General features: G+C 40.4%; 2 long non-coding RNA genes across 8 annotated transcripts in view; one reads left to right on the top strand and one right to left on the bottom strand.

Annotated features, from left to right (window-relative positions):
• LOC135294444 (uncharacterized) overlaps positions 1–10,598 on the bottom strand; it is a 27,527-nt gene extending 16,929 nt beyond the window's left edge. For 3 of the 6 annotated variants that reach the window (XR_010356546.1, XR_010356547.1, XR_010356549.1), the window contains exons 1-3: positions 10,460–10,598; positions 9,911–10,027; positions 9,130–9,215 (exon numbers count right to left, since the gene is read on the bottom strand). This is a non-coding gene — a long non-coding RNA (uncharacterized LOC135294444). Of the gene's footprint in view, positions 1–2,494; positions 2,824–9,129; positions 9,216–9,442; positions 9,632–9,910; positions 10,028–10,459 lie in introns of those variants that run through there. The other 3 variants (XR_010356548.1, XR_010356550.1, XR_010356551.1) reach the window with 3 other exon arrangements.
• Positions 7,982–13,579, top strand: LOC135294443 (uncharacterized). Of its 2 annotated transcripts, none has more exons than XR_010356545.1 (3): positions 7,982–8,277; positions 9,171–9,273; positions 13,191–13,579. It is a non-coding gene; the product is annotated as an uncharacterized LOC135294443 (long non-coding RNA). The 2 variants fall into 2 exon arrangements; XR_010356544.1 differs by lacking the exon at positions 13,191–13,579 and adding an exon at positions 12,395–12,664 and having other exon boundaries at positions 7,983–8,277.

Below are 13,579 nucleotides of genomic sequence, written 5' to 3'. Positions count from 1 at the left end.
TTATTACAGCCTTCCAGTAAAAGGGGGCTTAGGAGACAGCTTGAGAGAGACTTTTGACAAGGGCGTGTAGTGCAGCACAAGAAGATGTGGAGTTTCTGAAGTAGGGCACATTTAGATTAGATATTAGGAAGAAATAATTTACTGTGAGAGTGGTGAGACACTGGCACAGAGAAGTAGTAGATTCCTTTTCCCTAGAAACTTTCAAACGCAGGCTGGATGGGGCTGGAAGCTGAAAGAAAGGAAGGAAGGAAGGAAGGAAGGGCAGGAAGATGTCCCTGCTCGTGGCAGGGAGGTTGGAATGAGGTGATCTTCAAAGGTCCCTTACCACCCATTTTATGATTCTATGCTTCCATACCCTGATCAGCAGGCACCAAACTCACTGCCTAGAAAAAAGTCAAATCCTTGCCATGCTCCACCAGTACAGCCTGCTCCCTGTAAAGCCACTTTGGAGCAATCTTGTATCTACCACACAGCTAAAAATGCTTAAGAGCATTTTTATCAACCAAAATTCTTGTTTGTGAACTAGAAAATGAAGTGGACCAGATTGTTTTGGTTCCAGCTCCAGTGGGTACAGCTGTTATTTGATCTTGGCATTTTCTTTTCAAGCCTGGCTGTTTCAAAGTGGTGACTTTTTTTGTTTATTTGCAAAGAGCCCTTTTGAATATATCCAGTGTTTTATTTGTGTGTGATTTCAGTGTTCAGATACCTTAGTTTTTAATCCTTCTCTCACTGCAGCATGGGAAACTACAGAAAGCTAGCTTCACTCCTGGCATATCAAGCAGGAACAAGAATAGTCCACATCTGGGTCTGACTTCTTTTGATGACATTCAAGAAATTCCATTGCTCAAGGAGTTCTGCAAGGAAGACAAAAGTCAACATTTCACAATGCCTTGGTCTGGATATCTTGGACCAGGGGACCTAGTCAAAAATACTGCCTTTTCTATGCACAACATGTTCAGAGCCCTTGAGCTCTACTGAATTTTGGACTGACAGGGGTGACACAGGTGCATTTCCGCTAAAAATATCAAGCCCAAAAGCAACTACAGCCAGTTTGACCCCCAAAACAGTACAAATCAAAGCAAACTCAGAGAGACGTCAGCTCTGCTGGTCATTACTACATCAGCAACCTTAGAAGCAAATTTCAAATTTGCCTTTAAAAGAGTATTTATAAAGAGCTTAATCTCATTCAAGTGGTGTAAAAACATCTTGATAATAGCCTCTATATATTCTATAGGATGAAAACACCTGATTAAATACCTTACATAAACATGCTCTTAGCTTTGTGGTTTATCCTTTGCAGTACGGAAAGAAATGCTATGCAAAAATTCACTTTAAATATTTCATTAACCTTCTTAACTGTGACCCAGAATCATGATACATGCTGAGAAACTAACAATGTCTTTTACATAGCAAATGTATGTCTCTGTACCAGTAATTTCTGAGCAGAGAATAAATAAATGTCGATTTTCCAGCTGTACCAGCTGAGGAAATTATAGACCCTCCTCAGTAAAACACTTAGCATCTTGTTAATTTGAATAGCTCTGAAGGAAAGCTTTAAGCAGAATAAATGACCCTTTCCCTTAACAAGAAGTAAGGGGCAGCAAATGAGCAAATTTGCATATGGCAAATACTTACTATTCACCAGCTTTAAATGTTTCCTGTTCAAACTGGCAAGAAAGAAGAATCTAATTCTCTAGAATGTTTTATTGAGGAACTAGAAAGTTAATGGAAGATACTACTTATGTTTACCTCAGGAAATAAGCTAAAGTCAGCACTGATAATTCTGCTGAAGTGCTCCCAATTTCCATATTAAAGAGGTTCTTATTTGCTTGCTTAAATCCACATCTAAATAAGACAGGTCTGATGAGGCTTCAGGATTAATGCTCATAGATTCTAATAATTCAAACAAATTTGCAGGGTCTTTTAAAACATGCATAATAACTATAAGGTCAGAGAATTACTTAGACAAGATTTTTAAGTGCCTATGATTTTTGTTACTGCCCATTTACTTTGTGACAACTGAGAAAGGTTCAATTTCACAGAAGAGGAGCACAGTTTTTCCAAAAACAGACTTTCTGAGATATTTTGTGGAGGCCACTCAGATATTAGAGATGTTAGTGCATTCAAGTAATCTGTATCTTTGGAAAATCTTAGCCGCAAGGGGACTGGCTTCTCAGCAATGTTGCAAGCTGTATGAGATAACCAGCTTGGCTTTAGTTTTCTGGCTAGCTCATAATCCAGCCCCTTCTGAAAACAAGCTATGAAAACACAGTCTGCTTGAAGTATTGCAAGAGGCTGTACCACTGGGAAAGCAGAAAAATCTTATATTCTCCTCACTGCATGACAAAATCCAACTGATAATGCTCAGATGTCTTTTTTAAGCGACCTAAGAGAAGCTGCCTCACCATTTTGGCAGCCATCCAGAGTGTGTATTTTGTGCCCAGAGTTGGGGGAAAAAAGCCATAGAGGCAAATGATTTTGCAGGAAGACTGACACACAAAAAAAAGCAGTTGGAGTATTTTTAACAGAAGCAAATGTTTCACACTGTTTTACTTTCAAAGGCCTGGCTGCAGCTCTTGTTTAGTTTCTTTTGTACTTGGATCCCAATGTATGATTTGCAGAACTTAATATGCCTTTCCTGTACCTATGGGTTTTTTGGTAGCTCCAGATTAGCATCTACTGAAAAAAGCATTTTGGAGATCTCAAGGCAGCATATTCAACTGCACTCACCAAAATCCATGTTAACAAGATCAATTGCAGTGTGTGGGTTGTATGATCCAGGGAATAGCTCGTCTTGGGCACCTCATCAGTCATTAGCAGTCACTGGAAAAGCCATAGGATTCCAACAGTGACTGCAGGTAGATATCAAATTTAATTGCAGCCAGAATTAAGTGTTTCAAGTTGGCAGGCTTTTGGTTAAACAGCTCTGTAAATGGCATAAGACTCACCCATTGCAGCTACATAGCTGTTTCACATGGAGCACTGCATGTAAAAAATACCATAAAGGAAACCTTATCACTCTCTACAACTGAAAGGAGGTTGTAGTGAGGTAGGGACAAGTCCCTTCTCCCAGGTAGCAAGTAACAAGATGAAATGGCCTCAAGTCGTCCCAGGGAAGGGACATTTTAGATTGGATATTAGGAATTTTTTTTTAATCTAAAGGGTTAAAAAGACATGTAGATGTGGCACTTGTGGATGTGGTTTAGTGTTGGGCTTGGCAGTTCTGGGTTAATGGGTGGACGCATTGATTTTTCCCACCTTACTGACTCTATGATTCTGTAAAAGCAAATTCTCTTCCTCTCGGCTGCTCAGGTTCCCTCCACAGTGCATGTTGGCTGCCCTATTCCAGTGATGCACAGCAGCCACAAATCCGCTGGGATGACCAATGCAACATGAACAGCAAGCACAAGGCAGCGAGAATGTTCTATCTGAAAGCCTGACTCACAACAAGAGGACATATATGCATGTATAAGGGATGTGAAGAGAGTTTGTGTAAGAGCTGTGCATTTAGATATGCATAGAAAGCATCTCTGCATATTTACATGCGGAGTTGTGTAAGGAATTGGAAATTCCACTATCACTACATCATCACTGTTCCATCTGTGTCAGCAGAAGCATCCCACTGCACTGGACAGACACTATGGCCTTGGTGGGGAGAGAAGTGGAGAATAAAGCTGTGAATGGAGTGCAGAGACAAAGAAAATATCTTTGTGTCATCCACACCTCTGATTTTTATTTGAACATTGTCTTTATCCCCTTCCTGCATTCCTCAAAAGCTTCATATTTGTGTGCTGTCAGCAAGGGAACTGTTCTACACTGACTATCCAGCCTAAATCCCACAAGGCCTGACAGCTCCCCAAAGCCTGCCTACAGATTCTGTGTGACACCAAACAGACAAACTCTTTAGGCCACTGTCCTGTTGACTGCAAGAGCATGGGCCATGAGGTGAAGTTAGGAGAGGTCAGGTGTGAAACAAACAACAGGAGATGGCTCTTCATTTAATGTTTTGGCCACTGTTTGGCCTTTTTGTCCCTGTGTCTTCGGGACAGGATTAGTCCAACTCTGAAACACCATCAAAGCACTCCCTCAGAAACTAAGAAGGGATGAAAAAAGAGAGAAGGCAGAGAAAAGGAGAAGTCAAAGGACTGGAGGAAGCAGTGTCTGAAAAGAAAGAAAGACATGGTAACACACAGTTAAAAAATTAAAAGTAAGGAACTGCGGAGGGACAAAGAGAAAACTTCTAGCACTCTGGTGAGCTGCTAGAACAGCAGTGCTGTTCTGTCCAGGAGCAGAAGGACAAATGAAAAGAAACCTCACAAATCTGGGGCTCAGTGAAGCTCAATCCTGTTAACACAACTGACTGGCTTGGCCAAGGCCAGAAGGAGGTAGGTGAGGAGGTCCAACACTGGTGGAGCCTCAGCTGAGACAAAGGTAAATAAAAAGATGAGGGGAAAAGTGCAGCTGCAGGAAGAAATTCAATGGGAGCAAAAACAGGGAATACAGACTTACAAGCCTTATCAAATTTATGATAGCTGCTCTATGAACATATTTCTGTAATAGAACCATAGAATAATAAAATGGTTTGTGTTGGAAGGGATCTTTGAAGAACCTCTAGGCCAAACCCCCTGCCGTGGGCAGGGACATCTGCCACTAGACCAGGTTGCTAAAAGCCCTGTCCAACCTGGCCTTGAACACTTCACACACTTCCATACACTTCCATAACCTCTCTGGAGAACCTGTTCCAGTGCCTCACCACGCTTACTGTGAAAAATGCACTGCCTGACTGGGATTTTTCCAGTTTTTGTCTACAGTGATCAGAGACATCAGATCAGAATACAAACTGAAAGATTGGATACCAGGCAAAATAGAGTGAAGAAAAGAGGAAGAAATATCATTCTCAGGACAGAACATTTGGGCTAATGGCTCTCCTGGATATACAGAGTGGAGGCACAGAGCTATGTGAATGATGAATGGACTCTCTTTGCATCTGTTTTCAACACAGCTTGACACTGCTACCATTACAGTTCTGGGAGTGCTGAGAAGTTAGAGATCATGGCTGGGATCAGGGCTGTCTGTTCTGTATATGCCAGCAGGTTTTATTTCTCAAGTCTGAACACAAGAAACAAGAAGAGACAGTAAACAGAGAGCAGTGCTTTGAAAGAAAATGGTAGGTTAAGGAAGGAACACCTATCTGTCTGTCATTGACATTTAGGAGACATCTATCACTCCGTTTTCTAAATCCCAAAAAAATGTACAGAATTACAGAGTTTAGAGGAACCATGTGTTTCTCTCTGCTCTTCTGGAATGACAGTGATAGGTCAACTGGGTCTTAAATAGATAATGTATAGAGGCATCTACTTCCTTTTCCAGAATTTAGAGCCCTTACTGAGGCAGTCAGCTGGATAGACGAAGACTAATTTGTGGTATAAATTTAAATGCAAGAACACAGACTTTCTGCCATGTACCAGTTAGACACTTTTTCAGTTGTTTTTTTAAGTAAAGGAGTTCTTCATCTAACAAGGAATTCATAATTCTCTTGGGGAATCCTATCCAGATCCCACAAGGAATGCATTGTCCTAAGTGGGTGGGGACAATACCTCTCTATTGCTCTGACATTCCCACTAGGCTATAAGTTAGAGGTCCTGTTCTGGCCCCCACCATACTTGGAGAGCATATCTTATTCACTGGGAGTTAGAGTCTTTGCAAATTCATTCCAAATTCTGCTTGATTTAATCAGTGCAATTTTCTCTTTCCTAATGGATTGGCCTTTCCCTCTGCAAGCCAGGAACAATTCAGCTGCAGCAAGAGCAGGGAGGGTTCACTGGTATCACAGCAACCCTTCCACCATCCTGCTTTTCATGGTGTTTGTTCCTAATACCTTAACAGCAGCCCCTCCTCTCAAGGTCCACTTCAGCTCAGTGAACTTGATGCCCTGTCACTTCTCACAGCCTTCTCACTGTTCCTGTAAATGCAGGCTCCTTATAAACTCTCTGTCTCTGCAGTGACAAACTGCAACCTTTAACTCAGACTGATGGAAAATTTATATCATCACAAAGCTCCCTCTTACCTCTGTTTGTCATCTCCAGGACCTCCCAGAGACCTGATCTCCAAAGGTTGTGGCAGAACTGCTTTTAAAAGGCTTCAAGGAATTGGAGGAGTTTGTCCCAGACCAGTCCCCACATCTTGACTTTCCACCCCCACTTTCAGTTAGAATTTAATAAATTTGGCTCTTTTCCAAGAACAAAAACAAAGGAGAGAATATTGCCTTTAATCTCCATGTCTTGCTTTCATTGTCAGTAAAGGAAGCATAATAAAATAAATTTGCATGGCTCTGAGGGGGATTGTGAGGGATAAATTAGTCTGTAACGTATCTGTAATTGCTCAAAATGCTATAACGAAAAGTGTGAATAGCATGTGAAAAAGGGATCACCTTTAGAGCCCAAGTGATGCTGAGCTGAAGCCTTGCAAAAGGAATCATTTTAAGAAGAAGAGCGCTGTGTACTGAGCTCACTTTTAATGCTGATGAGAACACTGCATTGAGAAAACTGGGGGAAAGCCATTACCTGTGAGATGTGCCATTCACATTGGCCTAAAGCTCTTCCTTTACTTGGAAGGAAAATAACTAATTGTGGAGCTGCAAGCAGTGCCTACCTGACATGATTTTTGAGATGTAAGCAGGTATCAGGGAACCTGTTGTACTACTATTAACCAACACAAACTGTGCACTGGGTCTATGACCAGATGTGAAAGAGTCTGTGGGACTACTATGCAAAAGACATTAAAATAGGACTATCAGCAGCCCATATCTTAACACAACATGACTCATAGTTCATTACCATGAAATTTGCTTAAAAATATCACCATTTCCTATAGGTAGCAATTATGGACAGGGGTTCCCCTTCCTCCTAACTTCTGAGCCCTGAATTCAGAAGTCCTTTCTTTGAAAAACCTGAACACTAGAAACCTGCCAAAGAAATAAAAGTTGAATTTCTCACATAACCACCAAATTCCAGAAGCTGGGCTTTAATGTAAAATGCAAAGAATTATAAATGTTAACAACAGAGCTATCAGCTTGGCAAACTATCCTCTGTTCTCGGCAAAGGCTTCCTACAGGTGGCAAGTTTGAACCCTGGTCTGTCTGTGTCTCGCAAGGCACAGAAAGGGACAGGCTGAGGGAAGGGCACCTGTCACAAGATGATCCCTCAGGTGCAGCCAGGACTATTGCTAAGGTATAAAGGCTGCATCGACCTGTACTGATTTGCTGAGCAAGTGACTTCAGAAATGGGTATGGCTTATATCTGTCCTCACATTTTTGAGTCATTAGACTGCAAGGCTGTGAATCAGTTGCTTTCATGCTACATGGAAAGCAATATTTACAGCACCCAGAAACAGACTGAGGAGGGGAGACAACCCATCAGTATGAAAGGCAAAGAGCTTAGCCACTTCCATAATTATGGTTTTATGTACATGCAGTCACATCTGGAGAGCAAAGCAGGGTATGTATTCTCCTCCCCCTTCCTCCTCCTCCTCCTTTCCATGTGAAAGGTATGGCACTATGATGTACTGTCCAAGGGCTAAGGTCATGTTTGCTTTGATCTGATAACATGTTGTATAATAATAGCTGGATGGCATTCAAGGAAAACCCTGCTTGTTTTAACTTGTGGTTTACCATCAGAAGTGGAAACAAGGATTACTTCTTTTCAGGGAAACACCAAATGAAGGACAGTTTGCAGGAGACAAATTCCAGAGAAATGGTGCATTGTGCAGATACGACTTAAACTTCAGCTTTTTACACAGCTTCCAGCTACCTCTCAGACAGGAAATTATGATGGTTGTGAGGTGGTATGGGCTTGAATCCCAGCAAGACCCTGTATCTATTCTTACATCTGCTACAAGTTTGCTTCTCAATGGCTTACTAGTTTCTAGAGGAAAACTGAAAAGTTTAAACGTACTTAAAATAAATTCCAGGGCATAGCACCTTTAGCAAGCTTCTTTATGGAGATAATAGTGTTTACTCCGAAGCTTTATGAGGGTATTTGTGATGCTATTACAACTGCAGTACTTTGACCATGTAAATGCTACGTTGTCATAATATTCTCTCCTTCGCTCTGTTATGTCTAGAACAGGACTTTGAGATTTATGGGTGTCTCACTCATCCTGCTTTCCTGGGTGTCAAAGACATCAGGAAATCATGCTCGCCTGTGACAAAGGCTTGTGAGTCAATATTAAATACAGCTGAGAGCTTGACTCCTTGTTATTACGTCACTAGGAGAACAGGTAATGTAGCTAGAAGCCATAGATCAAGGGTACATAATATATCACCTGCTCTTTGGGTGCCAATGGCACTCACAGAATCATCTTCTTGGAAAATCTGGCCCTCTGACACTGCTGAGTATATTTCAGAGCCAATGTTATGAACAAACCATTATTTCCTCTTTCAGATGCAGATTTTTACTGCGAATAAATATGCTTTGAATTGTGTTCTCTTCAGAATTGTAAATCATATTGTACTGCTTGGAAAAAATATGTTATTTTCAGCATTAATAACTAAGTCAAAGTGTTCATCTACACTTTGTTTTGACTACAAACTCTCTCCAATGCCAGTATAAAACTCCTATGCAACCCCTTGGATATGGTGAGAAATTCTGATACATAAAAAAAAATCAATGAAAAGCATGCTTAGGAATCCTGTCTTTTAAATGCTTAAAGTCTTTCTCACTATTTGAAACTTCCTAAAGCCTTAAATCTAGATCACTCTCTTTCTTTCTGAGCAGAAGTCCTGCTGCCTTCCTTAGCCATTTTGAAAGGATGAATTCTCATAATTTCATTTAAGAATAGAGAAAAAAAGCAGTGGAGTATTCTGTTCTGCATTTGTGAAATACATAAATGAGATGTTCAGCCACTGGGAAGGAAGGAGGGCTGGCAGATAAATAGTAGTGGAAATTCAGTAACTGTGTTTCTCTTTTAAAATAGGCTTGCTATAATTTCAAAAGATAGTATTTATAGAGCACCATATGCAGCACCACAATCAAGGCAGACAGAAGGTATCAGTCCCAAAGCATGGTTCAATATTCAGCCAGTGGACACCAAAGACCCATGGTTTTCATATCCCTGAGCTCCCACTCTCACCTGAACATTCCCACCTCTCATTGCCTTTCCTCTGCTGACAGACTTTGGAGCCACATCACAAACTGGAACAGGGAATTCTTATCCAACTGAAAATGTAACATTGCAAAAAAGACCAGATAAACATCAGCCATATTTTTCAGTCAGGTAAGTTCCCTGGTCAGATTCATCACCCAGCAGCACAAGTGCTGCAAGAACAAGGGTGGTGCAGGAGGAAGGGATGGCCATAGTGGAAGAAGAAGAGGAGGCTCACTGTCTGTTTAAGCAATGCAAACAGGGTGATTGTTAAACTGGTCCTCTGGTACCTTGACCCTAATGTTTTGAAGGCAGGCTTCACTTTGGATATGGTGAGTCACTCCCCTTGCTAAATGGCACTATTCACAGCAAAGAAAGCCGAAGGTTGTTCCCTGCTCTTGTGATCTTTGTGGGAGCCTGGAGTCATGTTAGGCATGTGAGAATCTCAGCATCCCTTTGGAAAGGTCAGTTTAACTTGGATACCTCCTGACTGTGGAGAGAAATGGCATGAAAGTCATATCGTAACAGATCAAAATGTTGTAAGCAAAGAGAAGAATCTCAGTCCCATAACAGCAAAAATGTAACAGCTCCATAGCCTTTGCTATGTCAAATGATATGATAATGCCCAGATATCTTCTTTAAGTAACCTAAGGGAAGCTGCCTTACCATTTTGGGATCATAGGTAGATATTCACATGTTCCACATGATCAGTGGAACTGTTTAATTACATAGAGTTGTTTCAACATGATGCTGTGCAAACTTCACTTACAATCATCAAAGCTTGTTCTGTTTCTGTGCTACAGCAAATGCCCTTGCTGCTTCTTAGTACTCAGAGAAGTGTCAGCACAGCTCTAAGGCAGAGCATGTGACTCCTGAGATTTATGTCCTGCATGGAATCAAAGTTCTGTCAAAAGCCCTTGTACTCATGGGAAATCCTCTTCATAATTAACATTTATGTAACGACTCCTTTGTGAGCCAAACATATGTTTACATTCCTCCAGTCTGTTTTTTTAAGAGACAGTGCTGGCCAGATGTTTTTGCAAGAGCACTGGAATTAGGTCTTTGTTTTCAGATCTGCTTCATCTACCCATGCAATGTCTCTAAGTCTCTAAGGGGACAAATGCTCCCACATATCCCTTTGTTTACCAACAAGCATAGATGCATTCTGCTTTTCTTGAGAGTATGTATCAGGGAGAAGTGACAGAGAGCCTGTGGAGTGACTGAGTCATCCTACCTCCCCCACCAAAGGAATATGGGTTTGGTCTAGAAAAGACATCTGAGGATCTTTGAAGAACGATGCCCAAAAATCGTGTCTCACCTAAAGAGGTCACAGCTCTTTGGAGTGTGCTGCAAAGTGATCAGTGGCCCTGACTTGAGGAAAAGCAAGATTTCTGCCTCACCATCTAATCTGCAGGGCTTTTCTTGTCTTTGTGCCTCCTGTCTTGGTGTCTTGTCTGTAAGATGGATGAGCTATTATAATCCTCACCCACTGTGACTATAGAATACATCTCACAAACACCTGAAAGATGGAAGCTGGTAAAGGAGTAAGGTGCAGTCCAATTGGCTTCTGAGTAACTCCTCATTGCAAGTTCCCCTTCAGACTGACTCACAGTCCCAGGACTATAACTTAATTTTGGACAGAACCCCTGTTTTGGGAACTGTTGCCTAAGGGTGCTCATGGTATACTGTGGTTTCTGAAGGCAAGTTTTTTAACAGGCAAATCATCCATGCAAGGGAAACTCAGTCCTCTGAGAGGATGAGCTGTATTTTCTAGGAAACAAAGTGATCTGGACTAGAGAAACACCAAGGGATGTGGCAATTTAGACAAGTTCTGCAGGTAGCTGTTTCTTCCAAAACCATGAAATGTTATATCTGGGGATGAGGCAGTCTCCATAATAAAATTCTTAAAGAAAAAAAAAAAAAAAAAAAAAAAACCAAAAAAAACCCAACACAGTCTAAAGACAGAAAATGCCACTAAAAGTAAATTTGGTAGCTGTCTGCACACAGCTCTCTCATACAGGGGCCAGTGTTACCCAAGTTGAGCTGGGCTGTCTACAGAAAAGTGAATAGGGAGAGCAGCTGCCACATTAACTAATTTAATGAATATCCCCCTCACCTTACCAGCAGGAATTTGAACTGCAATTTAAAATAATAAAGCTTTGCAGGGAGGGTAGCAATGTCCTTCCTCAAGAAATTTCTCTGGATTCAGTCCCCACCGCCTCAGTGAAACTGAAAAATCAGTTTTACCTTTCTGTAACAGGACTGTTTCGAAAGCCGCACCTGGTTTCATCAGAGGTTTTCTGACTGGGCTTTTCATAAGTTTTTCATGAGAGTTTCCTTGCTTAAGGATGCACATCTGAAAACTACAGAATTCTGCTCTAAAATTTCAACAAGAAAGTATCTGCTTAGGAAGGCACTGAAGTTCCATCATACACAGGCAGCTACTACATCTAGTCTAGATTTTTAGCACTAATGATGTTTACTCAGTTGATGTTTGTTTCTGTTTAATAATGAATTTATCCCTATCATAATAGTATACCTCTAATCTAATCAAAACCCTAATTGAAAAGTGGTGGGTTTTAACATCTCGACAATGGAAAATGTTCACTCCAGTTGAAACACCTTGAGATTTCATTTGCCATAAAAGACTGGATTCCCAAAAGAACAGAACTGTTCATAGGGGATGATGTTAATCTCTATCAGTAAGAATAACAGAGTTTGGCTAAAGGACCACTGATTTCAACATGTAAGTAGTTTTCTTCAAAATTTTCATGTCACTGATAATCACCTCCTCTAGATTTTGTTTCTTTCAGTAACCCACAACTTTAAAATTGTGCTCCTCTGTTCTGTTGAAGTATGTGTGCTAATCTCTGGTAAACCACCATATCTGATTTAGTTGAATATGTTTTGGTAACATTCTAAGTTAGCACAGTTAGTTCATGTGCCAAGTATTACATTTTTTCATTCCCCACAAAATCAGGACAAACTGTACGTCTCCTGCTGTGTCCGAAGCTGATTTGGCTAACTTTCAGCTATGTTAATTAAAGAATTCAGCAATCCTATTTTTATCTGATTCTAAAATACTACAGATACACTGCTGGCAATTTTGTTTGTTCTGATGCAAAATTCTTTCAATGCAAAAAAAGTTCAGTAGTACATTATATGCTATTCATTTTCACATCCATGCACAGATACCTGGTATAATGCTCAGAGCTCTCAACCAATTACAAAGATTTATCAAATTCCCTTTCAGGATAAGGTTTAAGAATATAGATATGGATGAACTTCAATAAAGCAAATATCATGCAACAGAGGAGGAGGTAAAAAGAAAGAGAATACAAATGAGAAGGTTCAAAGGTCTTTCTTGAGCAAAACTGGCTGCAATATCAAAAAGTTCTGGTTTGAAAACAATGTTTCTAATGCTTTTGAAAATGTGGGTTAGCTATTAAAAAATTATTTACTAAATAAAGTTTATTAGTAATAATCACTCCAGCCAATGGACTGTAAAATATTGTGGACCAAAAAAACTGATGATTGATATAATGTTCTAAGAGTAAAAGGGTTTTGTTAATTTGAAAATAAAAGGATTAGAATTGGGCAGGCACTAAATGTCCAGCACCAACTCACTACTTCTCACCTATACAATTTATTTCTATTCTGCATTAGTATTGCTGGCCATACTCATAACTTAGAGGGACAAAACTTATTCTGTTTGAAGTAGTGGGCATTTTGCCATAGATTCAATAGGAATAGAATATGGCACTTGAAAGTATAAGCCATATGATGAAATATGGACCTGCAAAGTATTTGATTTGTGGTTTTACCTGCCCACATTACTGTTTTCTTTACAACTGTTCTTAGTAAAATATTCTTTTAGGCATCTGATCTTTCAGGTCAACTAGATGTAGCACAAACTACTTATATTCCCTATCTCCAACTCTGTTATCTAATCTGAACAAATTCAATGCATTTTTGCTCTTTATCATTCACTGATTTTTTGGTTGTGAGTGTTAAAAAACACACATGCCCAGAACATCTCGCTTTTGTAGTTCTTCCTAGGTTTCAGCTGCTATTGCAATGCACAGTCTTCAGTAATGCACAGGCTCTCTTGAAGAATATTAGAAGTGAATACCAACACATGCAGAGCTACTGTTTGACTTGAGAATATCCCAGTGCAATTTGAGAGACTGTAATACTTTCTTTTGGATCATTACTCCTTCTTACTCCTCTGGTAGCAAGCACTGCCAACATGTCTGGATTTCCATTGGAAAGGGATGCTGTATGAAAGGCAAAGGCAGGCTTAACTGATTACTGAGAGCACGTGGAAGTGGTACAAAGAGAAGAACCAAGAAGGTGGATGTACAAAAACCACAGACCCGCTACTACCCTTTATTTCTGTCTTCAGAACAAAAGTGACCAGTAAAAACTGTGGTGATTT

This window comes from Passer domesticus, chromosome 2, assembly GCF_036417665.1.
Source record: "Passer domesticus isolate bPasDom1 chromosome 2, bPasDom1.hap1, whole genome shotgun sequence".
Taxonomy (NCBI): domain Eukaryota; kingdom Metazoa; phylum Chordata; class Aves; order Passeriformes; family Passeridae; genus Passer; species Passer domesticus.
Note: the sequence above shows the minus strand (reverse complement) of the source record. Positions and strands in the feature narration are given on the sequence as shown.